We start from the raw sequence: 25,119 nt of genomic DNA on the forward strand, positions 1-25,119 counted from the left end.
GTGTAGCATTGTGATTTAGCGCTTAAAAAACATTAGGTGATATCTTCGAAACCGCTAGTCCGATCGAGACGAAACCACCGTCAGAAGTTTGGAAACATAGGTCGATAGCTATACGCCAATGCCCAAATGCGAAAATATTGATGTTTAGGGGTACTAATTTCCAATCAAAGTCATGTGTCAGTCATTTTTTTCGTGTTTTTTCATATAAATGTCTATAACTCCGAAGTGAATTGAGATATTTTCACCAAAATTGACACACATATGTATGGGCTCACTCTGAGGACACGTAAAAAAAATTGTGGGACTGAGCCTCTTGGTGGCGCTATAATTGAACAAAATATGAAATTCCCATTGACTTCAATACAGTTTTGTGAAATAAAATGCTATACTAAACAAATGCATTGGTGTAATATTACGAAACTCAGATTGTGTCATCAGCACCATCCCCTGAAGGCAACCAAAATATTTCAAGACAGCGCCACCTAGTGGTCAAAAGTTATAACAAAATTTCCAAAAAGGCTAATAACTTTTGAATAAATCTGGCTATTGAAATGCCACGGGTCTTAATAGATTCCTTGGGTCAAGCCGAGAACATAGATACCAAGTTTTCCTTATTTGGCCAAACTTCCTGTCCGCCATCTTGATTTTCATTCAAAACCTACTTTTTCGAACTCCTCCTAGACCGTTTGTCCGATTTTCACCAAAATCGAATCGTATCATCTCCAGACCGTGCCGACTAAAAGTTATGGATTTCGTGTCGATAGACGAAACTGTTTTCGTATAGCGCAGCAGCAAAGTTGAGGCATGATGCTAATAGCAATAATTAAGGCTTTATCTCTGCAATGCCTTGATATATTGACACCAATCTTTGTATGTGTCATTGTCACTTCACTCTGACCACATCACATCAGTTTTGTAACTGCGCCACCTATTGGTCGAAAGTGATAATCCATCAAATCATATTTTTAATTATTGTTTCTATGATTTTTCAGGCATTTTGCCTAAAATCCTCTTTAAATGTCTTTAATTGCTCATTGTTGCAGTTGGTCTGACACTTTCAGACATGTTGGCATGTCTTGTCGTCTTATTCTGCTTGGCCCCGGTAATGGCTGCTTGCAGCTATATTTATTATTATTATTATTCTTCTTCCGCCATGGGAGTCTATGGCAGCCCATAGAACCGATTGCGGGAAAGTTATGAAATTTGGCACAATGATAGAGGACAGTCCGAAAAGTCACCATACCAAATTTGGTGTCTTAAAACCAATCCCTCTAGCGCCACCACCTGTCCAAAATTTCACTTTTATTTTGCTAATAACTTTTGAACCGTTTGGCCAATCAACAAAATTCTTTTTTCCTCTGATTCCCGAGCTCATGCCGATTCGATTGCACCCTATGACGTCATTTTCCGGCTTATAAATATGACCGCCATTTTGAATGGGCTGAAAAAGCTACTTTTTCGAACTCGTCCTAGACGGTTTGTCCGATTTGCACGAAAATTGAACCAGATCATCTTCAGGCAGTGCTGACAAAAAGTTATGGAATTCAAATTGATTCGTCAAACCGTTTTCGAATAACGCTCGAACACATTTTACGTAGCGCTTGCGAAAACAGTCGTAGGGCTGTATCTCCGCAACGCTTTATCGGATTCAGACCAAAATTGGTACATGTCATCACAAGCATGACCTGAGGCTACATGCTGCGTTTCGGCGCAGCGCCACCTAGTGGTCCGGAGATATGAAAAATGGCTATTTTTGCTTATAACTTCTGAACATTTTGTCCAAAAATCATAAAATTGGTCTCGTTAGATTCAGGGCAACATGCCGAGTCGACTGATATAAAATTTTACCATATCGGCCATTTTGACTTTCGGCCATTTTGAATTTTGTGCTAAAATGCTGTATTTTAAGAACGCATGAATGGATTGTTACGAAACTCGGTATGGGTCATCAGCACGATGTTCTGAAGGAGCGTGAGAAGTTTCGAAACAGCGCCACCTAGTGGTGAATTTTATTTTTCAAATGCTTATAACTTTGGGTGTGGTCGACTTATTTTCACCAAACTCATCTCATTAGACTCCTGAATCCTTGCCGAGTCCAACGATACCAAATATGCTAGGTTTCGCCTTACGGTTTGTGTAGCGTTGTGATTTAGCACTTAAAAAACATTAGGCGATATCTTCGAAACCGTTTGTCCGATCGAGACGAAACCACCGTCAGAAGTTTGGAATCATAGCTTGTTAACTAAACGTTAAAGCCCAAATGCGAAAATATTGATGTCTAGAGGTAGTAAATTCCAATTAAAGTCATGTGTCAGTCATTTTTTACGTGTTTTTTCATATAAATGTCTATAACTCCGAAGATAATTGAGATATTTTCACCAAAATCGACACACATATGTATGGGCTCACTCTGAGGACACATACAAAAAATGGTGGGACTGAGCCTCTTGGTGGCGCTATAATAGAACAAAACATGAAATTCCCATTGACTTCCATACAATTTTGTGAAATAAAATGCTATACTAAACAAATGCATTGGTTTAATATTACGAAACTCAGATTGTGTCATCAGCACCATCCCCTGAAGGTACCCAAAATATTTCGAGACAGCGCCACCTAGTGGTCAAAAGTTCTAACAATTTCCAAAAAGGCTAATAACTTTTGAATAAATCTGGCTATTGAAATGCTTAATAGATTCCTTGGGTCAAGCCGAGAACATAGATACCAAGTTTTCCTTATTTGGCCAAACTTCCTGTCCGCCATCTTGATTTTCAGTCAAAACCTACTTTTTCAAACTCCTCCTAGACCGTTTGTCCGATTTTCACCAAAATCTAATCGTATCATCTCCAGACCGTGCCGACTAAAAGTTATGGATTTCTTGTCGATAGACGAAACCATTTTCGTATAGCGCAGCAGCAAAGTTGAGGCATGATGCCAATAGCACTATTCAGGCTTTATCTCTGCAATGCCTTGACATATTGACAACAAACTTTGTATGTGACATTGTCACTTCACTCTGACCACATCAGTTTTGTAACTGCGCCACCTACTTGTCGAAAGTGATAATCAATTAAATTATATTTTTAATTACTGTTTCTATGATTTTTCAGCCATTTCGTCTAAAATCCTCTTTAAATGTCTGTAATTGCTCATTGTTGCAGTTGATCTGACACCTTCAGCCATGTCTTGTCGTCTTATTCTGCTTGGCCCCGGTAATGGCTGCTTGCAGCTATATTTATTAGGGGCCAAGCACCGAAGGTGCGGAGGCACCTATTGTATCTGTTCCGTTTCTTATTATTATTATTAGGGGCCAAGCACCGAAGGTGCGGAGGCACCTATTGTTTTCGTTCGCGTTCTTATTATTATTATTATTATTATTATTATTCTTCATTGTTCCGACTGGGAGTCTATGGCAGCCCATAGAACCGATTGTGGGAAAGTTGTAATGGTTTGACATTCTGATAGAGGACAGTCCCAACATTAAATATACCAATTTTGGTGTGTCTAAGTCATTCCCTCTAGCGCCACCAACTGTCCAAAGTTTCACTCATGTTTCTGCTAATAACTTTTGAACCACAATGGCTAGAAACAAAATTCTTTTTTCCTCTGATTCGTGAGCTCATGGCGATTCGATTGCACCCTATGGCATCATTTTCCGTCATTATAATTTTTCCGCCATTTTGAATTTTCCGAAAAAGCTACTTTTTCGAACTCCTCCTAGGCCGTCGCTCCAATTTCCACGAAAATTGAATCAGATCATCTTCAGACCATGCCGACAAAAAGTTATGGAATTCGTGTTGATTCGTCGAACCGTTCTCGAATACCGCGCAAACAAATTTTATGTAGCGCTTGCGGAAATAGACACAAGCCAGTATCTCCTCAACACTTTATCATATTCAGACCAAACTTGGTACATGTCATCACAAGCATGACCTGAGGCTACATGCTGCGTTTCGGCGCAGCGCCACCTACTGGTCCGGAGATATGAAAAATGGCTATTTTTGCTTATAACTTCTGAACAGTTTGTCCAAAAATCATAAAAGTGGTCTCGTTAGATTCAGGGCGTCATGCTGAGTCGACTGATATCCAATTTTCCCCGATCAGCCATTTTGGCTGTCGGCCATTTTGAATTATGTGCTAAAATGCTGTATTTTAGGAATGCATGAACGTATCGTTACGAAACTCGGTATGGGTCATCAGCATGATGTCCTGAAGGAGCCTGAGAAGTTTCGAAACAGTGCCATCTAGTGGTGAATTTTTTTCCCCAAATACTTCCAAATGCTTCTAACTTTGGGTGTGGTCAACTTATTTTCACAGGACTCATCTCTTTAGACTCCTGAATCGTTGCCGAGTCCAACGATACCAAACATGTTAGGTTTTGCCTTATGGTTTGTGTAGCGTTGTGATTTAGCGCTTAAAAAACATTTGGCTATATCTTTGAAACCGCTTGTCCGATCGAGACGAAACCACCTTCAGAAGTTTGGAAACATAGGTCGATAGCTATACGCCAATGCCCAAATACGAAAATATTGATAGTAAGGGGTAGTAAAATCCAATCAAAGTCATGTGTCAGTCATTTTTTACGTGTTTTTTCATATAAATGTCTATAACTCCAAAGCGAATTGAGATATTTTCACCAAAATTGACACAAATATGCATGGGCTCACTCTGAGGACACATTAAAAAAATGGTGGGACTGAGCCTCTTGGTGGCGATATAAAAGAACAAAACATGAAATTCCCATTGACTTCAATACAGTTTTGTGAATTAAAATGCTATACTAAACAAATGCATTGGTGTAATATTACGAAACTCAGAATGTGCCATCAGCACCATCCCCTGAAGGTACCCAAAATATTTCGAGAGAGCGCCACCTAGTGATCAAATGTTATGACAAAATTTCCAAAAAGGCTAATAAATTTTGAATAAATCTGGCTTTTGAAATGCCACTGGTCTTAATAGATTCCTTCGGTCAAGCCGAGAACATAGATACCAAGTTTTCCTTATTTGGCCAAACTTCCTGTCCGCCATCTTGATTTTCAGTCAAAACCTACTTTTTCGAACTCCTCCTAGACCGTTTGTCCAATTTTCACCAAAATCGAATCGTATCATCTCCAGACTATGCTGAATAAAAGTTATGGATTTCGTGTCAATAGACGAAACCGTTTTCGTATAGCGTAGCAGCAAAGTTGAGGCATGATGCTAAAAGCACTATTCAGGCTTTATCTCTGCAATGCCTTGACATATTGACACCAAACTTTGTATGCGTCATTGTCACTTCACTCTGACCACATCACATCACTTTTGTAACTGCGCCACCTATTGGTCGAAAGTGATAATCCATTAAATCATATTTTAAATGACTTTTTATATGATTTTTCAGCCATTTCATCTAAAATCCTCTTAAAATGTATTTAACTGCTCATTGTTCCAGTTGGTCTGACACTTTCAGCCATGTTGGCATATCCTGTCGTCTGCTTGCGCTTGGCCCCGATAATTGCTGCTTGCAGCTATATTTAGGGGCCAAGCACCGAAGGTGCGGAGGCACCTATTGTATCTGTTCCGTTTCTTATTATTAGGGGCCAAGCACCGAAGGTGCGGAGGCACCTATTGTATCTGTTCCGTTTCTTATTATTAGGGGCCAAGCACCGAAGGTGCGGAGGCACCTATTGTTTTCGTTCGCGTTCTTATTATTATTATTATTATTATTATTATTCTTCATTTTTCCGACTGGGAGTCTATGACAGCCCATAGAACCGATTGCGGGAAAGTTGTTTTGGTTTGACATTCTGATAGAGGACCGTCTCAACATTAAATACACCAATTTTGGTGTTTCTAAGTCATTCCCTCTAGCGCCACCACCTGTCCAAAGTTTCACTTTTATTTTGCTAATAACTTTTGAACCAAAAGGCCAATCAGCGAAATTCTTTTTTCCTCTGATTCCTGAGCTCATGGCGATTCGATTGCACCCTATGACGTCATTTTCCGTCATAAAAATATGGCCGCCATCTTGAATTTTCAAAAAAAGCTACTTTTTCGAACTCGTCCTAGACGGTTTGTCCGATTTGCACGAAAATTGAACCAGATCATCTTCAGGTAGTGCTGACAAAAAGTTATGGAATTCAAATGGATTCGTCAAACCGTTTTCGATAAACGCACAAATACATTTTACGTAGCGCTAGCAAAAACAGTCGTAAGGCCGTATCTCCGCAACGGTTTATCGTATTCAGACCAAACTTGGTACATGTACTCACAAGCATGACCTGAGGCTACATGCTGTGTTTCGGCGCAGCGCCACCTACTGGTCCGGAGATATGAAAAATGGCTATTTTTGCTTATAACTTCTGAACAGTTTGTCCAAAAATCATACAATTGGTCTCGTTAGATTCAGGGCAACATGCCGAGTCGACTGATATCCAATTTGACCATATCGGTCATTTTGGCTGTCGGCCATTTTGAATTTTGTGCTAAAATTCTGTATTTTATGAACGCATGAACGGATTGTTACGAAACGTGGTATGGGTCATCAGCACAATGCCCTGAATGAGCCTGAGAAGTTTCGAAACAGCGCCACCTAGTGGTGAATTTTTTTTTTCAAATGCTTATAACTTTGGGTGTGGTCGACTTATTTTCACGAAACTCATCTTTTTAGACTCCTGAATCGTTGCCGAGTCCTACGATACCAAACATGCTAGGTTTTGCCTTACGGTTTGTGTAACGTTGTGATTTAGCGCTTAAAAAACATTTGGCTATATCTTTGAAACCGCTAGTCCGATCGAGACGAAACCACCGTCAGAAGTTTGGAAACATAGGTCGATAGCTATACGCCAATGCCCAAATGCGAAAATATTGATGTTTAGGGGTACTAATTTCCAATCAAAGTCATGTGTCAGTCATTTTTTTCGTGTTTTTTCATATAAATGTCTATAACTCCGCAGCGAATTGAGATATTTTCACCAAAATTGACACACATATGTATGGGCTCACTCTGAGGACACGTAAAAAAAATTGTGGGACTGAGCCTCTTGGTGGCGCTATAATTGAACAAAATATGAAATTCCCATTGACTTCAATACAGTTTTGTGAAATAAAATGCTATACTAAACAAATGCATTGGTGTAATATTACGAAACTCAGATTGTGTCATCAGCACCATCCCCTGAAGGCAACCAAAATATTTCAAGACAGCGCCACCTAGTGGTCAAAAGTTATAACAAAATTTCCAAAAAGGCTAATAACTTTTGAATAAATCTGGCTATTGAAATGCCACGGGTCTTAATAGATTCCTTGGGTCAAGCCGAGAACATAGATACCAAGTTTTCCTTATTTGGCCAAACTTCCTGTCCGCCATCTTGATTTTCATTCAAAACCTACTTTTTCGAACTCCTCCTAGACCGTTTGTCCGATTTTCACCAAAATCGAATCGTATCATCTCCAGACTGTGCCGACAAAAAGTTATGGATTTCGTGTCGATTGATGAAACCGTTTTCGTATAGCACAGCAGCAAAGTTGAGGCATGATGCCAAAATGACTATTCAGGCTTTATATCTGCAATGCCTCGACATATTGACACAAAACTTTGTATGTGTCACTGTCTCCTTACTCTGACCACACCACATCAATTTCGTAACAGCGCCACCTTTTGGTCAAAAGTGACAATCCATTAAATCATATTTTGAATCACTTTTTACATGATTTTTCAGCCATTTCGCCTAAAATCCTCTTTAAATGTCTTTAATTGCTCGTTGTTGCAGTTGGTCTGACACTTTCAGACATGTTGGCATGTCTTGTCGTCTTATTCTGCTTGGCCCCGGTAATGGCTGCTTGCAGCTATATTTATTAGGGGCCAAGCACCGAAGGTGCGGAGGCACCTATTGTATCTGTTCCGTTTCTTATTATTATTATTATTATTATTATTATTATTATTCTTCCGCCATGGGAGTCTATGGCAGCCCATAGAACCGATTGCGGGAAAGTTGTTTTGGTTTGACATTCTGATAGAGGACCGTCTCAACATTAAATACACCAATTTTGGTGTTTCTAAGTCATTCCCTCTAGCGCCACCACCTGTCCAAAGTTTCACTTTTATTTTGCTAATAACTTTTGAACCAAAAGGCCAATCAGCGAAATTCTTTTTTCCTCTGATTCCTGAGCTCATGGCGATTCGATTGCACCCTATGACGTCATTTTCCGTCATAAAAATATGGCCGCCATCTTGAATTTTCAAAAAAAGCTACTTTTTCGAACTCGTCCTAGACGGTTTGTCCGATTTGCACGAAAATTGAACCAGATCATCTTCAGGTAGTGCTGACAAAAAGTTATGGAATTCAAATGGATTCGTCAAACCGTTTTCGATAAACGCACAAATACATTTTACGTAGCGCTAGCAAAAACAGTCATAAGGCCGTATCTCCGCAACGGTTTATCGTATTCAGACCAAACTTGGTACTTGTACTCACAAGCATGACCTGAGGCTACATGCTGTGTTTCGGCGCAGCGCCACCTACTGGTCCGGAGATATGAAAAATGGCTATTTTTGCTTATAACTTCTGAACAGTTTGTCCAAAAATCATACAATTGGTCTCGTTAGATTCAGGGCAACATGCCGAGTCGACTGATATCCAATTTGACCATATCGGTCATTTTGGCTGTCGGCCATTTTGAATTTTGTGCTAAAATTCTGTATTTTATGAACGCATGAACGGATTGTTACGAAACGTGGTATGGGTCATCAGCACAATGCCCTGAATGAGCCTGAGAAGTTTCGAAACAGCGCCACCTAGTGGTGAATTTTTTTTTTCAAATGCTTATAACTTTGGGTGTGGTCGACTTATTTTCACGAAACTCATCTTTTTAGACTCCTGAATCGTTGCCGAGTCCTACGATACCAAACATGCTAGGTTTCGCCTTACGGTTTGTGTAGCGTTGTGATTTAGCGCTTAAAAAACATTTGGCTATATCTTTGAAACCGCTAGTCCGATCGAGACGAAACCACCGTCAGAAGTTTGGAAACATAGGTCGATAGCTATACGCCAATGCCCAAATGCGAAAATATTGATGTTTAGGGGTACTAATTTCCAATCAAAGTCATGTGTCAGTCATTTTTTTCGTGTTTTTTCATATAAATGTCTATAACTCCGAAGCGAATTGAGATATTTTCACCAAAATTGACACACATATGTATGGGCTCACTCTGAGGACACGTAAAAAAAATTGTGGGACTGAGCCTCTTGGTGGCGCTATAATTGAACAAAATATGAAATTCCCATTGACTTCAATACAGTTTTGTGAAATAAAATGCTATACTAAACAAATGCATTGGTGTAATATTACGAAACTCAGATTGTGTCATCAGCACCATCCCCTGAAGGCAACCAAAATATTTCAAGACAGCGCCACCTAGTGGTCAAAAGTTATAACAAAATTTCCAAAAAGGCTAATAACTTTTGAATAAATCTGGCTATTGAAATTCCACGGTTCTTAATAGATTCCTTGGGTCAAGCCGAGAACATAGATACCAAGTTTTCCTTATTTGGCCAAACTTCCTGTCCGCCATCTTGATTTTCATTCAAAACCTACTTTTTCGAACTCCTCCTAGACCGTTTGTCCGATTTTCACCAAAATCGAATCGTATCATCTCCAGACTGTGCCGACAAAAAGTTATGGATTTCGTGTCGATTGATGAAACCGTTTTCGTATAGCGCAGCAGCAAAGTTGAGGCATGATGCCAAAATGACTATTCAGGCTTTATATCTGCAATGCCTCGACATATTGACACAAAACTTTGTATGTGTCACTGTCTACTTACTCTGACCACACCACATCAATTTCGTAACAGCGCCACCTTTTGGTCAAAAGTGACAATCCATTAAATCATATTTTGAATCACTTTTTACATGATTTTTCAGCCATTTCGCCTAAAATCCTCTTTAAATGTCTTTAATTGCTCATTGTTGCAGTTGGTCTGACACTTTCAGACATGTTGGCATGTCTTGTCGTCTTATTCTGCTTGGCCCCGGTAATTGCTGCTTGCAGCTATATTTATTATTATTATTATTATTCTTCCGCTCTGGGAGTCTATGGCAGCCCATAGAACCGATTGCGGGAAAGTTGTTTTGGTTTGACATTCTGATAGAGGACAGTCCCAACATTAAATACACCAATTTTGGTGATTCTAAGTCATTCCCTCTAGCGCCACCACCTGTCCAAAGTTTCACTTTTACTTTGCTAATAACTTTTGAACCGTAAGGCCAATCAACAAAATTATTTTTTCCTCTGATTCCTGAGCTCATGGCGATTCGATTGCACCCTATGACGTCATTTTCCGTCATAAAAATATGGTCGCCATCTTGAATTTTCAAAAAAAGCTACTTTTTCGAACTCGTCCTAGACGGTTTGTCCGATTTGCACGAAAATTGAACCAGATCATCTTCAGGTAGTGCTGACAAAAAGTTATGGAATTCAAATTGATTCGTCAAACCGTTTTCGATAAACGCACGAATACATTTTACGTAGCGCTAGCAAAAACAGTCGTAAGGCCGTATCTCCGCAACGGTTTATCGTATTCAGACCAAACTTGGTACTTGTACTCACAAGCATGACCTGAGGCTACATGCTGTGTTTCAGCGCAGCGCCACCTACTGGTCCGGAGATATGAAAAATGGCTATTTTTTCTTATAACTTCTGAACAGTTTGTCCAAAAATCATAAAATTGGTCTCGTTAGATTCAGGGCAACATGCCGAGTCGACTGATATCCAATTTGACCATATCGGTCATTTTGGCTGTCGGCCATTTTGAATTTTGTGCTAAAATGCTCTATTTTAACAACGCATGAACGGATTGTTACGAAACTTGGTATGGGTCATCAACACGATGTCCTGAAGGAGTGTGAGAAGTTTCGTAACAGTGCCACCTAGTGGTGAATTTTTTTTTTCAAAAGCTTATAACTTTGGGTGTGATCGACTTATTTTCACGAAACTCATCTCATTGGACTCCTGAATCGTTGCCGAGTCCAACGATACCAAACATGTTAGGTTTCGCCTAACGGTTTGTGTAGCGTTGTGATTTAGCGCTTAAAAAACATTTGGCTATATCTTCGAAACCGCTTGTCCGATCGAGACGAAACCACCGTCAGAAGTTTGGAAACATAGGTCGATAGCTATACGCCAATGCCCAAATGCGAAAATATTGATGTTTAGGGGTAGTAATATTCAATCAAAGTCATGTGTCAGTCATTTTTTTCGTGTTTTTTCATATAAATGTCTATAACTCCGAAGCAAATTGAGATTTTTGCACCAAAATCGACTCATATATGTATGGGCTCACTCTGAGGACACATAAAAAAAATGGTGGGACTGAGCCTCTTGGTGGCGCTATAATAGAACAAAACATGAAATTCCCATTGACTTCAATGCAGTTTTGTGAAATAAAATGCTATACTAAACAAATGCATTGGTGTAATATTACGAAACTCAGAATGTGCCATCAGCACCATCCCCTGAAGGTACCCAAAATATTTAGAGACAGCGCCACCTAGTGGTCAAAAGTTATAACAACATTTCCAAAACTGCTAATAACTTTTGAATACATCGGCCTATGTAAATGCCACTGGTCTTAATAGATTCCTTGGGTCAAGCCGAGAACATAGATACCAAATTTTCCTTATTTGGTCAAACTTCTTGTCCGCCATCTTGATTTTCATTCAAAACCTACTTTTTCGAACTCCTCCTAGACCGTTTGTCCGATTTTCACCAAAATCGAATCGTATCATCTCCAGACCGTGCCGACTAAAAGTTATGGATTTCGTGTCGATAGACGAAACCGTTTTCGTATAGCGCAGCAGCAAAGTTGAGGCATGATGCTAATAGCATTAATTAAGGCTTTATCTCTGCAATGCCTTGACATATTGACACCAAACTTTGTATGTGTCATTGTAACTTCACTCTGACCACATCACATCAGTTTTGTAACTGCGCCACCTATTGGTCGAAAGTGATAATCCATCAAATCATATTTTTAATTATTGTTTCTATGATTTTTCAGGCATTTTGCCTAAAATCCTCTTTAAATGTCTTTAATTGCTCATTGTTGCAGTTGGTCTGACACTTTCAGACATGTCGGCATGTCTTGTCGTCTTATTCTGCTTGGCCCCGGTAATGGCTGCTTGCAGCTATATTTATTATTATTATTATTATTATTATTATTCCGCCATGGGAGTCTATGGCAGCCCATAGAACCGATTGCGGGAAAGTTGTTTTGGTTTGACATTCTGATAGAGGACCGTCTCAACATTAAATACACCAATTTTGGTGTTTCTAAGTCATTCCCTCTAGCGCCACCACCTGTCCAAAGTTTCACTTTTATTTTGCTAATAACTTTTGAACCGTAAGGCCAATCAGCGAAATTCTTTTTTCCTCTGATTCCTGAGCTCATGGCGATTCGATTGCACCCTATGACGTCATTTGCCGTCATAAAAATATGGCCGCCATCTTGAATTTTCAAAAAAAGCTACTTTTTCGAACTCGTCCTAGACGGTTTGTCCGATTTGCACGAAAATTGAACCAGATCATCTTCAGGTAGTGCTGACAAAAAGTTATGGAATTCAAATGGATTCGTCAAACCGTTTTCAATAAACGCACAAATACATTTTACGTAGCGCTAGCAAAAACAGTCGTAAGGCCGTATCTCCGCAACGGTTTATCGTATTCAGACCAAACTTGGTACTTGTACTCACAAGCATGACCTGAGGCTACATGCTGTGTTTCGGCGCAGCGCCACCTACTGGTCCGGAGATATGAAAAATGGCTATTTTTTCTTATAACTTCTGAACAGTTTGTCCAAAAATCATACAATTGGTCTCGTTAGATTCAGGGCAACATGCCGAGTCGACTGATATCCAATTTGACCATATCGGTCATTTTGGCTGTCGGCCATTTTGAATTTTGTGCTAAAATTCTGTATTTTATGAACGCATGAACGGATTGTTACGAAATGTGGTATGGGTCATCAGCACAATGCCCTGAATGAGCCTGAGAAGTTTCGAAACAGCGCCACCTAGTGGTGAATTTTTTTTTTCAAATGCTTATAACTTTGGGTGTGGTCGACTTATTTTCACGAAACTCATCTTTTTAGACTCCTGAATCGTTGCCGAGTCCTACGATACCAAACATGCTAGGTTTCGCCTTACGGTTTGTGTAGCGTTGTGATTTAGCGCTTAAAAAACATTTGGCTATATCTTTGAAACCGCTAGTCCAATCGAGACGAAACCACCGTCAGAAGTTTGGAAACATAGGTCGATAGCTATACGCCAATGCCCAAATGCGAAAATATTGATGTTTAGGGGTACTAATTTCCAATCAAAGTCATGTGTCAGTCATTTTTTTCGTGTTTTTTCATATAAATGTCTATAACTCCGAAGCGAATTGAGATATTTTCACCAAAATTGACACACATATGTATGGGCTCACTCTGAGGACACGTAAAAAAAATTGTGGGACTGAGCCTCTTGGTGGCGCTATAATTGAACAAAATATGAAATTCCCATTGACTTCAATACAGTTTTGTGAAATAAAATGCTATACTAAACAAATGCATTGGTGTAATATTACGAAACTCAGATTGTGTCATCAGCACCATCCCCTGAAGGCAACCAAAATATTTCAAGACAGCGCCACCTAGTGGTCAAAAGTTATAACAAAATTTCCAAAAAGGCTAATAACTTTTGAATAAATCTGGCTATTGAAATGCCACGGATCTTAATAGATTCCTTGGGTCAAGCCGAGAACATAGATACCAAGTTTTCCTTATTTGGCCAAACTTCCTGTCCGCCATCTTGATTTTCATTCAAAACCTACTTTTTCTAACTCCTCCTAGACCGTTTGTCCGATTTTCACCAAAATCGAATCGTATCATCTCCAGACTGTGCCGACAAAAAGTTATGGATTTCGTGTCGATTGATGAAACCGTTTTTGTATAGCACAGCAGCAAAGTTGAGGCATGATGCCAAAATGACTATTCAGGCTTTATATCTGCAATGCCTCGACATATTGACACAAAACTTTGTATGTGTCACTGTCTCCTTACTCTGACCACACCACATCAATTTCGTAACAGCGCCACCTTTTGGTCAAAAGTGACAATCCATTAAATCATATTTTGAATCACTTTTTACATGATTTTTCAGCCATTTCGCCTAAAATCCTCTTTAAATGTCTTTAATTGCTCATTGTTGCAGTTGGTCTGACACTTTCAGACATGTTGGCATGTCTTGTCGTCTTATTCTGCTTGGCCCCGGTAATTGCTGCTTGCAGCTATTTATTAGGGGCCAAGCACCGAAGGTGCGGAGGCACCTATTGTATCTGTTCCGTTTCTTATTATTATTATTATTAGGGGCCAAGCACCGAAGGTGCGGAGGCACCTATTGTATCTGTTCCGTTTCTTATTATTATTATTATTATTATTATTCTTCCGCCATGGGAGTCTATGGCAGCCCATAGAACCGATTGCGGGAAAGTTGTTTTGGTTTGACATTCTGATAGAGGACCGTCTCAACATTAAATACACCAATTTTGGTGTTTCTAAGTCATTCCCTCTAGCGCCACCACCTGTCCAAAGTTTCACTTTTATTTTGCTAATAACTTTTGAACCAAAAGGCCAATCAGCGAAATTCTTTTTTCCTCTGATTCCTGAGCTCATGGCGATTCTATTGCACCCTATGACGTCATTTGCCGTCATAAAAATATGGCCGCCATCTTGAATTTTCAAAAAAAGCTACTTTTTCGAACTCGTCCTAGACGGTTTGTCCGATTTGCACGAAAATTGAACCAGATCATCTTCAGGTAGTGCTGACAAAAAGTTATGGAATTCAAATGGATTCGTCAAACCGTTTTCAATAAACGCACAAATACATTTTACGTAGCGCTAGCAAAAACAGTCGTAAGGCCGTATCTCCGCAACGGTTTATCGTATTCAGACCAAACTTGGTACTTGTACTCACAAGCATGACCTGAGGCTACATGCTGTGTTTCGGCGCAGCGCCACCTACTGGTCCGGAGATATGAAAAATGGCTATTTTTGCTTATAACTTCTGAACAGTTTGTCCAAAAATCATACAATTGGTCTCGTTAGATTCAGGGCAACATGCCGAGTCGACTGATATTCAATTTGACCATATCGGTCATTTTGGCTGTCGGCCATTTTGAATTTTGTGCTAAAATTCTGTATTTTATGAACGCATGAACGGATTGTTACGAAACGTGGTATGGGTCATCAGCACAATGCCCTGAATGAGCCTGAGAAGTTTCGAAACAGCGCCACCTAGTGGTGAATTTTTTTTTTCAAATGCTTATAACTTTGGGTGTGGTCGACTTATTTTCACGAAACTCATCTTTTTAGACTCCTGAATCGTTGCCGAGTCCTACGATACCAAACATGCTAGGTTTCGCCTTACGGTTTGTGTAGCGTTGTGATTTAGCGCTTAAAAAACATTTGGCTATATCTTTGAAACCGCTAGTCCGATCGAGACGAAACCACCGTCAGAAGTTTGGAAACATAGGTCGATAGCTATACGCCAATGCCCAAATGCGAAAATATTGATGTTTAGGGGTACTAATTTCCAATCAAAGTCATGTGTCAGTCATTTTTTTCGTGTTTTTTCATATAAATGTCTATAACTCCGAAGCGAATTGAGATATTTTCACCAAAATTGACACACATATGTATGGGCTCACTCTGAGGACACGTAAAAAAAATTGTGGGACTGAGCCTCTTGGTGGCGCTATAATTGAACAAAACATGAAATTCCCATTGACTTCAATGCAGTTTTGTGAAATAAAATGCTATACTAAACAAATGCATTGGTGTAATATTACGAAACTCAGAATGTGCCATCAGCACCATCCCCTGAAGGTACCCAAAATATTTAGAGACAGCGCCACCTAGTGGTCAAAAGTTATAACAACATTTCCAAAACTGCTAATAACTTTTGAATACATCGGCCTATGTAAATGCCACTGGTCTTAATAGATTCCTTGGGTCAAGCCGAGAACATAGATACCAAATTTTCCTTATTTGGTAAACTTCTTGTCCGCCATCTTGATTTTCATTCAAAACCTACTTTTTCGAACTCCTCCTAGACCGTTTGTCCGATTTTCACCAAAATCGAATCGTATCATCTCCAGACCGTGCCGACTAAAAGTTATGGATTTCGTGTCGATAGACGAAACCGTTTTCGTATAGCGCAGCAGCAAAGTTGAGGCATGATGCTAATAGCATTAATTAAGGCTTTATCTCTGCAATGCCTTGACATATTGACACCAAACTTTGTATGTGTCATTGTAACTTCACTCTGACCACATCACATCAGTTTTGTAACTGCGCCACCTATTGGTCGAAAGTGATAATCCATCAAATCATATTTTTATTTATTGTTTCTATGATTTTTCAGGCATTTTGCCTAAAATCCTCTTTAAATGTCTTTAATTGCTCATTGTTGCAGTTGGTCTGACACTTTCAGACATGTCGGCATGTCTTGTCGTCTTATTCAGCTTGGCCCCGGTAATGGCTGCTTGCAGCTATATTTATTATTATTCTTCTTCCGACTGGGCGTCTATGGCAGCCCATAGAACCGATTGCGGGAAAGTTGTTTTGGTTTGACATTCTGATAGAGGACAGTCCCAACATTAAATACAGCAATTTTTGTGTTTCTAAGTCATTCCCTCTAGCGCCACCACCTGTCCAAAGTTTCACTTTTATTTTGCTAATAACTTTTGAACTGTAAGGCCAATCAACAAAATTATTTTTTCCTCTGATTCCTGAGCTCATGCCGATTCGATTGCATCCTATGACTTCATTTTCTGTAATAAAAATATGGCCGCCATTTTGATTCATTCGAAAAACCTACTTTTTCGAACTCGTCCTAGACGGTTTGTCCGATTTGCACGAAAATTGAACCAGATCATCTTCCGGCAGTGCTGACCAAAAGTTATGGAATTCAAATAGATTCGTCAAACCGTTTTCAATAAACGCACGAACAAATTTTACGTAGCGCCTGCAAAAACAGTCGTAAGGCTGTATCTCTGCAACGGTTTATCGTATTCAGACCAAACTTGGTACATGTCATCACAAGCATGACCTGAGGCTACATGCTGCGTTTCGGCGCAGCGCCACCTACTGGTCCGGAGATATGAAAAATGGCTATTTTTGCTTATAACTTCTGAACAGTTTGTCCAAAAATCATAAAATTGGTCTCCTTAGATTCAGGGCGACATGCCGAGTCGACTGATATCCAATTTTACCATATCGGCCATTTTGACTGTCGGCCATTTTGAATTATGTGCTAAAATGCTGTATTTTATGAACGCATGAACGGATTGTTACGAAACTTGGCATGGGTCATCAGCACGATGTCCTGAAGGAGTGTGAGAAGTTTCGAAACAGCGCCACCTAGTGGGGAAATTTTTTTTTCAAATGCTTATAACTTTGGGTGTGGTCGACTTATTTTCACGAGACTCATCTAATTATTATCCTGAAACCTTGCCGAGTCCTACGATACCAAACATGCTAGGTTTCGCCTTACAGTTTGTGTAGCGTTGTGATTTAGCGCTTAAAAAACATTTGGCTATATCTTCGAAACCGATTGTCCGATCGAGCCGAAACCTCCGTCAGAAGTTTGGAAACATAGGTCGATAGCTATACGCCAATGCCCAAATGCGAAAATATTGATGTTTAGGGGTAGTAAAATTCAAACAAAGTCTTGTGTCAGTCATTTTTTACGTGTTTTTTCATATAAATGTCTATAACTCTAAAGCAAATTGAGATATTTTCACCAAAACTGACACACATATGTATGGGCTCACTCTGAGGACACGTAAAAAAAATTGTGGGACTGAGCCTCTTGGTGGCGCTATAATAGAACAAAACATGAAATTCCCATTGACTTCAATACAGTTTTGTGATATAAAATGCTATTTTCATTCAAAATCTACTTTTTCGAACTCCTCCCACACCGTTTGTCCGATTTTCACCAAAATCGAATTGTATCATCTCCAGACTATGCCGACTAAAAGTTATGGATTTCGTGTCAATTGACGAAACCGTTTTCGTATAGCGCAGCAGCAAAGTTGAGGCATGATGCTAAAAGCATTATTCAGGCTTTATCTCTGCAATGCCTTGAGATATTGACACCAAACTTTGTACGTGTCATTGTCACTTCACTCTGACCACATCACATCAGTTTTGTTAACTGCGCCACCTATTGGTCGAAAGTGATAATCCATTAAATCATATTTTTAATTATTGTGTCTATGATTTTTCAGGCATTTTGCCTAAAATCCTCTTCAAACGTCTTTAATTGCTCATTGTTGCAGTTGGTCTGACACTTTCAGACATGTCGAAATGTCTTGTCGTCTAATTCTGCTTGGCCCCGGTAATTGCTGCTTGCAGCTATATTTATTATTATTATTATTATTATTATTATTCTTCCGCCATGGGAGTCTATGGCAGCCCATAGAACCGATTGCGGGAAAGTTGTTTTGGTTTGACATTCTGATAGAGGACCGTCTCAACATTAAATACACCAATTTTGGTGTTTCTAAGTCATTCCCTCTAGCGCCACCACCTGTCCAAAGTTTCACTTTTATTTTGCTAATAACTTTTGAACCGTAAGGCCAATCAGCGAAATTCTTTTTTCCTCTGATTCCTGAACTCATGGCGATTCGATTGCACCCTATGACGTCATTTTCCGTCATAAAAATATGGCCGCCATCTTGAATTTTCAAAAAAAGCTACTTTTTCGAACTCGTCCTAGACGGTTTGTCCGATTTGCACGAAAATTGAACCAGATCATCTTCAGGTAGTGCTGACAAAAAGTTATGGAATTCAAATGGATTCGTCAAACCGTTTTCGATAAACGCACAAATACATTTTACGTAGCGCTAGCAAAAACAGTCGTAAGGCCGTATCTCCGCAACGGTTTATCGTATTCAGACCAAACTTGGTACTTGTACTCACAAGCATGACCTGAGGCTACATGCTGTGTTTCGGCGCAGCGCCACCTACTGGTCCGGAGATATGAAAAATGGCTATTTTTGCTTATAACTTCTGAACAGTTTGTCCAAAAATCATAAAATTGGTCTCGTTAGATTCAGGGCAACATGCCGAGTCGACTGATATCCAATTTGACCATATCGGTCATTTTGGCTGTCGGCCATTTTGAATTTTGTGCTAAAATTCTGTATTTTATGAACGCATGAACGGATTGTTACGAAACGTGGTATGGGTCATCAGCACAATGCCCTGAATGAGCCTGAGAAGTTTCGAAACAGCGCCACCTAGTGGTGAATTTTTTTTTTCAAATGCTTATAACTTTGGGTGTGGTCGACTTATTTTCACGAAACTCATCTTTTTAGACTCCTGAATCGTTGCCGAGTCCTACGATACCAAACATGCTAGGTTTCGCCTTACGGTTTGTGTAGCGTTGTGATTTAGCGCTTAAAAAACATTTGGCTATATCTTTGAAACCGCTAGTCCGATCGAGACGAAACCACCGTCAGAAGTTTGGAAACATAGGTCGATAGCTATACGCCAATGCCCAAATGCGAAAATATTGATGTTTAGGGGTACTAATTTCCAATCAAAGTCATGTGTCAGTCATTTTTTTCGTGTTTTTTCATATAAATGTCTATAACTCCGAAGCGAATTGAGATATTTTCACCAAAATTGACACACATATGTATGGGCTCACTCTGAGGACACGTAAAAAAAATTGTGGGACTGAGCCTCTTGGTGGCGCTATAATTGAACAAAATATGAAATTCCCATTGACTTCAATACAGTTTTGTGAAATAAAATGCTATACTAAACAAATGCATTGGTGTAATATTACGAAACTCAGATTGTGTCATCAGCACCATCCCCTGAAGGCAACCAAAATATTTCAAGACAGCGCCACCTAGTGGTCAAAAGTTATAAAAAAATGTCCAAAAAGGCTAATAACTTTTGAATAAATCTGGCTATTGAAATTCCACGGTTCTTAATAGATTCCTTGGGTCAAGCCGAGAACATAGATACCAAGTTTTCCTTATTTGGCCAAACTTCCTGTCCGCCATCTTGATTTTCATTCAAAACCTACTTTTTCGAACTCCTCCTAGACCGTTTGTCCGATTTTCACCAAAATCGAATCGTATCATCTCCAGACTGTGCCGACAAAAAGTTATGGATTTCGTGTCGATTGATGAAACCGTTTTCGTATAGCGCAGCAGCAAAGTTGAGGCATGATGCCAAAATGACTATTCAGGCTTTATATCTGCAATGCCTCGACATATTGACACAAAACTTTGTATGTGTCACTGTCTACTTACTCTGACCACACCACATCAATTTCGTAACAGCGCCACCTTTTGGTCAAAAGTGACAATCCATTAAATCATATTTTGAATCACTTTTTACATGATTTTTCAGCCATTTCGCCTAAAATCCTCTTTAAATGTCTTTAATTGCTCATTGTTGCAGTTGGTCTGACACTTTCAGACATGTTGGCATGTCTTGTCGTCTTATTCTGCTTGGCCCCGGTAATTGCTGCTTGCAGCTATATTTATTATTATTATTCTTCCGCCATGGGAGTCTATGGCAGCCCATAGAACCGATTGCGGGAAAGTTGTTTTGGTTTGACATTCTGATAGAGGACCGTCTCAACATTAAATACACCAATTTTGGTGTTTCTAAGTCATTCCCTCTAGCGCCACCACCTGTCCAAAGTTTCACTTTTATTTTGCTAATAACTTTTGAACCGTAAGGCCAATCAGCGAAATTCTTTTTTCCTCTGATTCCTGAGCTCATGGCGATTCGATTGCACCCTATGACGTCATTTGCCGTCATAAAAATATGGCCGCCATCTTGAATTTTCAAAAAAAGCTACTTTTTCGAACTCGTCCTAGACGGTTTGTCCGATTTGCACGAAAATTGAACCAGATCATCTTCAGGTAGTGCTGACAAAAAGTTATGGAATTCAAATGGATTCGTCAAACCGTTTTCAATAAACGCACAAATACATTTTACGTAGCGCTAGCAAAAACAGTCGTAAGGCCGTATCTCCGCAACGGTTTATCGTATTCAGACCAAACTTGGTACATGTACTCACAAGCATGACCTGAGGCTACATGCTGTGTTTCGGCGCAGCGCCACCTACTGGTCCGGAGATATGAAAAATGGCTATTTTTGCTTATAACTTCTGAACAGTTTGTCCAAAAATCATACAATTGGTCTCGTTAGATTCAGGGCAACATGCCGAGTCGACTGATATCCAATTTGACCATATCGGTCATTTTGGCTGTCGGCCATTTTGAATTTTGTGCTAAAATTCTGTATTTTATGAACGCATGAACGGATTGTTACGAAACGTGGTATGGGTCATCAGCACAATGCCCTGAATGAGCCTGAGAAGTTTCGAAACAGCGCCACCTAGTGGTGAATTTTTTTTTTCAAATGCTTATAACTTTGGGTGTGGTCGACTTATTTTCACGAAACTCATCTTTTTAGACTCCTGAATCGTTGCCGAGTCCTACGATACCAAACATGCTAGGTTTTGCCTTACGGTTTGTGTAGCGTTGTGATTTAGCGCTTAAAAAACATTTGGCTATATCTTTGAAACCGCTAGTCCGATCGAGACGAAACCACCGTCAGAAGTTTGGAAACATAGGTCGATAGCTATATGCCAATGCCCAAATGCGAAAATATTGATGTTTAGGGGTACTAATTTCCAATCAAAGTCATGTGTCAGTCATTTTTTTCGTGTTTTTTCATATAAATGTCTATAACTCCGAAGCGAATTGAGATATTTTCACCAAAATTGACACACATATGTATGGGCTCACTCTGAGGACACGTAAAAAAAATTGTGGGACTGAGCCTCTTGGTGGCGCTATAATTGAACAAAATATGAAATTCCCATTGACTTCAATACAGTTTTGTGAAATAAAATGCTATACTAAACAAATGCATTGGTGTAATATTACGAAACTCAGATTGTGTCATCAGCACCATCCCCTGAAGGCAACCAAAATATTTCAAGACAGCGCCACCTAGTGGTCAAAAGTTATAACAAAATTTCCAAAAAGGCTAATAACTTTTGAATACATCTGGCTATTGAAATGCCACTGGTCTTAATAGATTCCTTGGGTCAAGCCGAGAACATAGATACCAAGTTTTCCTTATTTGGCCAAACTTCCTGTCCGCCATCTTGATTTTCATTCAAAACCTACTTTTTCGAACTCATCCTAGACCGTTTGTCCGATTTTCACCAAAATCGAATCGTATCATCTCCAGACTGTGCCGACAAAAAGTTATGGATTTCGTGTTGATTGATGAAACCGTTTTCGTATAGCACAGCAGCAAAGTTGAGGCATGATGCCAAAATGACTATTCAGGCTTTATATCTGCAATGCCTCGACATATTGACACCAAACTTTGTATGTGTCACTGTCTCCTTACTCTGACCACACCACATCAATTTCGTAACAGCGCCACCTTTTGGTCAAAAGTGACAATCCATTAAATCATATTTTGAATCACTTTTTACATGATTTTTCAGCCATTTCGCCTAAAATCCTCTTTAAATGTCTTTAATTGCTCATTGTTGCAGTTGGTCTGACACTTTCAGACATGTTGGCATGTCTTGTCGTCTTATTCTGCTTGGCCCCGGTAATTGCTGCTTGCAGCTATATTTAGGGGCCAAGCACCGAAGGTGCGGAGGCACCTATTGTATCTGTTCCGTTTCTTATTATTATTATTATTATTATTATTATTATTATTATTATTCTTCCGCCATGGGAGTCTATGGCAGCCCATAGAACCGATTGCGGGAAAGTTGTTTTGGTTTGACATTCTGATAGAGGACCGTCTCAACATTAAATACACCAATTTTGGTGTTTCTAAGTCATTCCCTCTAGCGCCACCACCTGTCCAAAGTTTCACTTTTATTTTGCTAATAACTTTTGAACCGTAAGGCCAATCAGCGAAATTCTTTTTTCCTCTGATTCCTGAGCTCATGGCGATTCGATTGCACCCTATGACGTCATTTGCCGTCATAAAAATATGGCCGCCATCTTGAATTTTCAAAAAAAGCTACTTTTTCGAACTCGTCCTAGACGGTTTGTCCGATTTGCACGAAAATTGAACCAGATCATCTTCAGGTAGTGCTGACAAAAAGTTATGGAATTCAAATGGATTCGTCAAACCGTTTTCAATAAACGCACAAATACATTTTACGTAGCGCTAGCAAAAACAGTCATAAGGCCGTATCTCCGCAACGGTTTATCGTATTCAGACCAAACTTGGTACTTGTACTCACAAGCATGACCTGAGGCTACATGCTGTGTTTCGGCGCAGCGCCACCTACTGGTCCGGAGATATGAAAAATGCCTATTTTTGCTTATAACTTCTGAACAGTTTGTCCAAAAATCATACAATTGGTCTCGTTAGATTCAGGGCAACATGCCGAGTCGACTGATATCCAATTTTGCCATATCGGTCATTTTGGCTGTCGGCCATTTTGAATTTTGTGCTAAAATTCTGTATTTTATGAACGCATGAACGGATTGTTACGAAACGTGGTATGGGTCATCAGCACGATGCCCTGAATGAGCCTGAGAAGTTTCGAAACAGCGCCACCTAGTGGTGATTTTTTTTTTTCAAATGCTTATAGCTTTGGGTGTGGTCAACTTATTTTCAGGAAACTCATCTTTTTAGACTCCTGAATCGTTGCCGAGTCCTACGATACCAAACATGCTAGGTTTCGCCTTACGGTTTGTGTAGCGTTGTGATTTAGCGCTTAAAAAACATTTGGCTATATCTTTGAAACCGCTAGTCCGATCGAGACGAAACCACCGTCAGAAGTTTGGAAACATAGGTCGATAGCTATACGCCAATGCCCAAATGCGAAAATATTGATGTTTAGGGGTACTAATTTCCAATCAAAGTCATGTGTCAGTCATTTTTTTCGTGTTTTTTCATATAAATGTCTATAACTCCGAAGCGAATTGAGATATTTTCACCAAAATTGACACACATATGTATGGGCTCACTCTGAGGACACGTAAAAAAAATTGTGGGACTGAGCCTCTTGGTGGCGCTATAATTGAACAAAATATGAAATTCCCATTGACTTCAATACAGTTTTGTGAAATAAAATGCTATACTAAACAAATGCATTGGTGTAATATTACGAAACTCAGATTGTGTCATCAGCACCATCCCCTGAAGGCAACCAAAATATTTCAAGACAGCGCCACCTAGTGGTCAAAAGTTATTACAACATTTCCAAAAAGGCTAATAACTTTTGAATAAATCTGGCTATTGAAATGGCACGGGTCTTAATAGATTCCTTGGGTCAAGCCGAGAACATAGATACCAAGTTTTCCTTATTTGGCCAAACTTCCTGTCCGCCATCTTGATTTTCATTCAAAACCTACTTTTTCGAACTCCTCCTAGACCGTTTGTCCGATTTTCACCAAAATCGAATCGTATCATCTCCAGACTGTGCCGACAAAAAGTTATGGATTTCGTGTCGATTGATGAAACCGTTTTCGTATAGCACAGCAGCAAAGTTGAGGCATGATGCCAAAATGACTATTCAGGCTTTATATCTGCAATGCCTCGACATATTGACACAAAACTTTGTATGTGTCACTGTCTCCTTACTCTGACCACACCACATCAATTTCGTAACAGCGCCACCTTTTGGTCAAAAGTGACAATCCATTAAATCATATTTTGAATCACTTTTTACATGATTTTTCAGCCATTTCGCCTAAAATCCTCTTTAAATGTCTTTAATTGCTCATTGTTGCAGTTGGTCTGACACTTTCAGACATGTTGGCATGTCTTGTCGTCTTATTCTGCTTGGCCCCGGTAATTGCTGCTTGCAGCTATATTTATTATTATTATTATTCTTCCTTCTTCCGACTGGGAGTCTATGGCAGCCCATAGAACCGATTGCGGGAAAGTTGGTTTGGTTTGACATTCTGATAGAGGACCGTCTCAACATTAAATACACCAATTTTGGTGTTTCTAAGTCATTCCCTCTAGCGCCACCACCTGTCCAAAATTTCACTTTTATTTTGCTA

This window comes from Scardinius erythrophthalmus (assembly GCF_964197995.2).
Source record: "Scardinius erythrophthalmus genome assembly, contig: HAP1_SCAFFOLD_187, whole genome shotgun sequence".
Lineage (NCBI taxonomy): Eukaryota > Metazoa > Chordata > Actinopteri > Cypriniformes > Leuciscidae > Scardinius > Scardinius erythrophthalmus.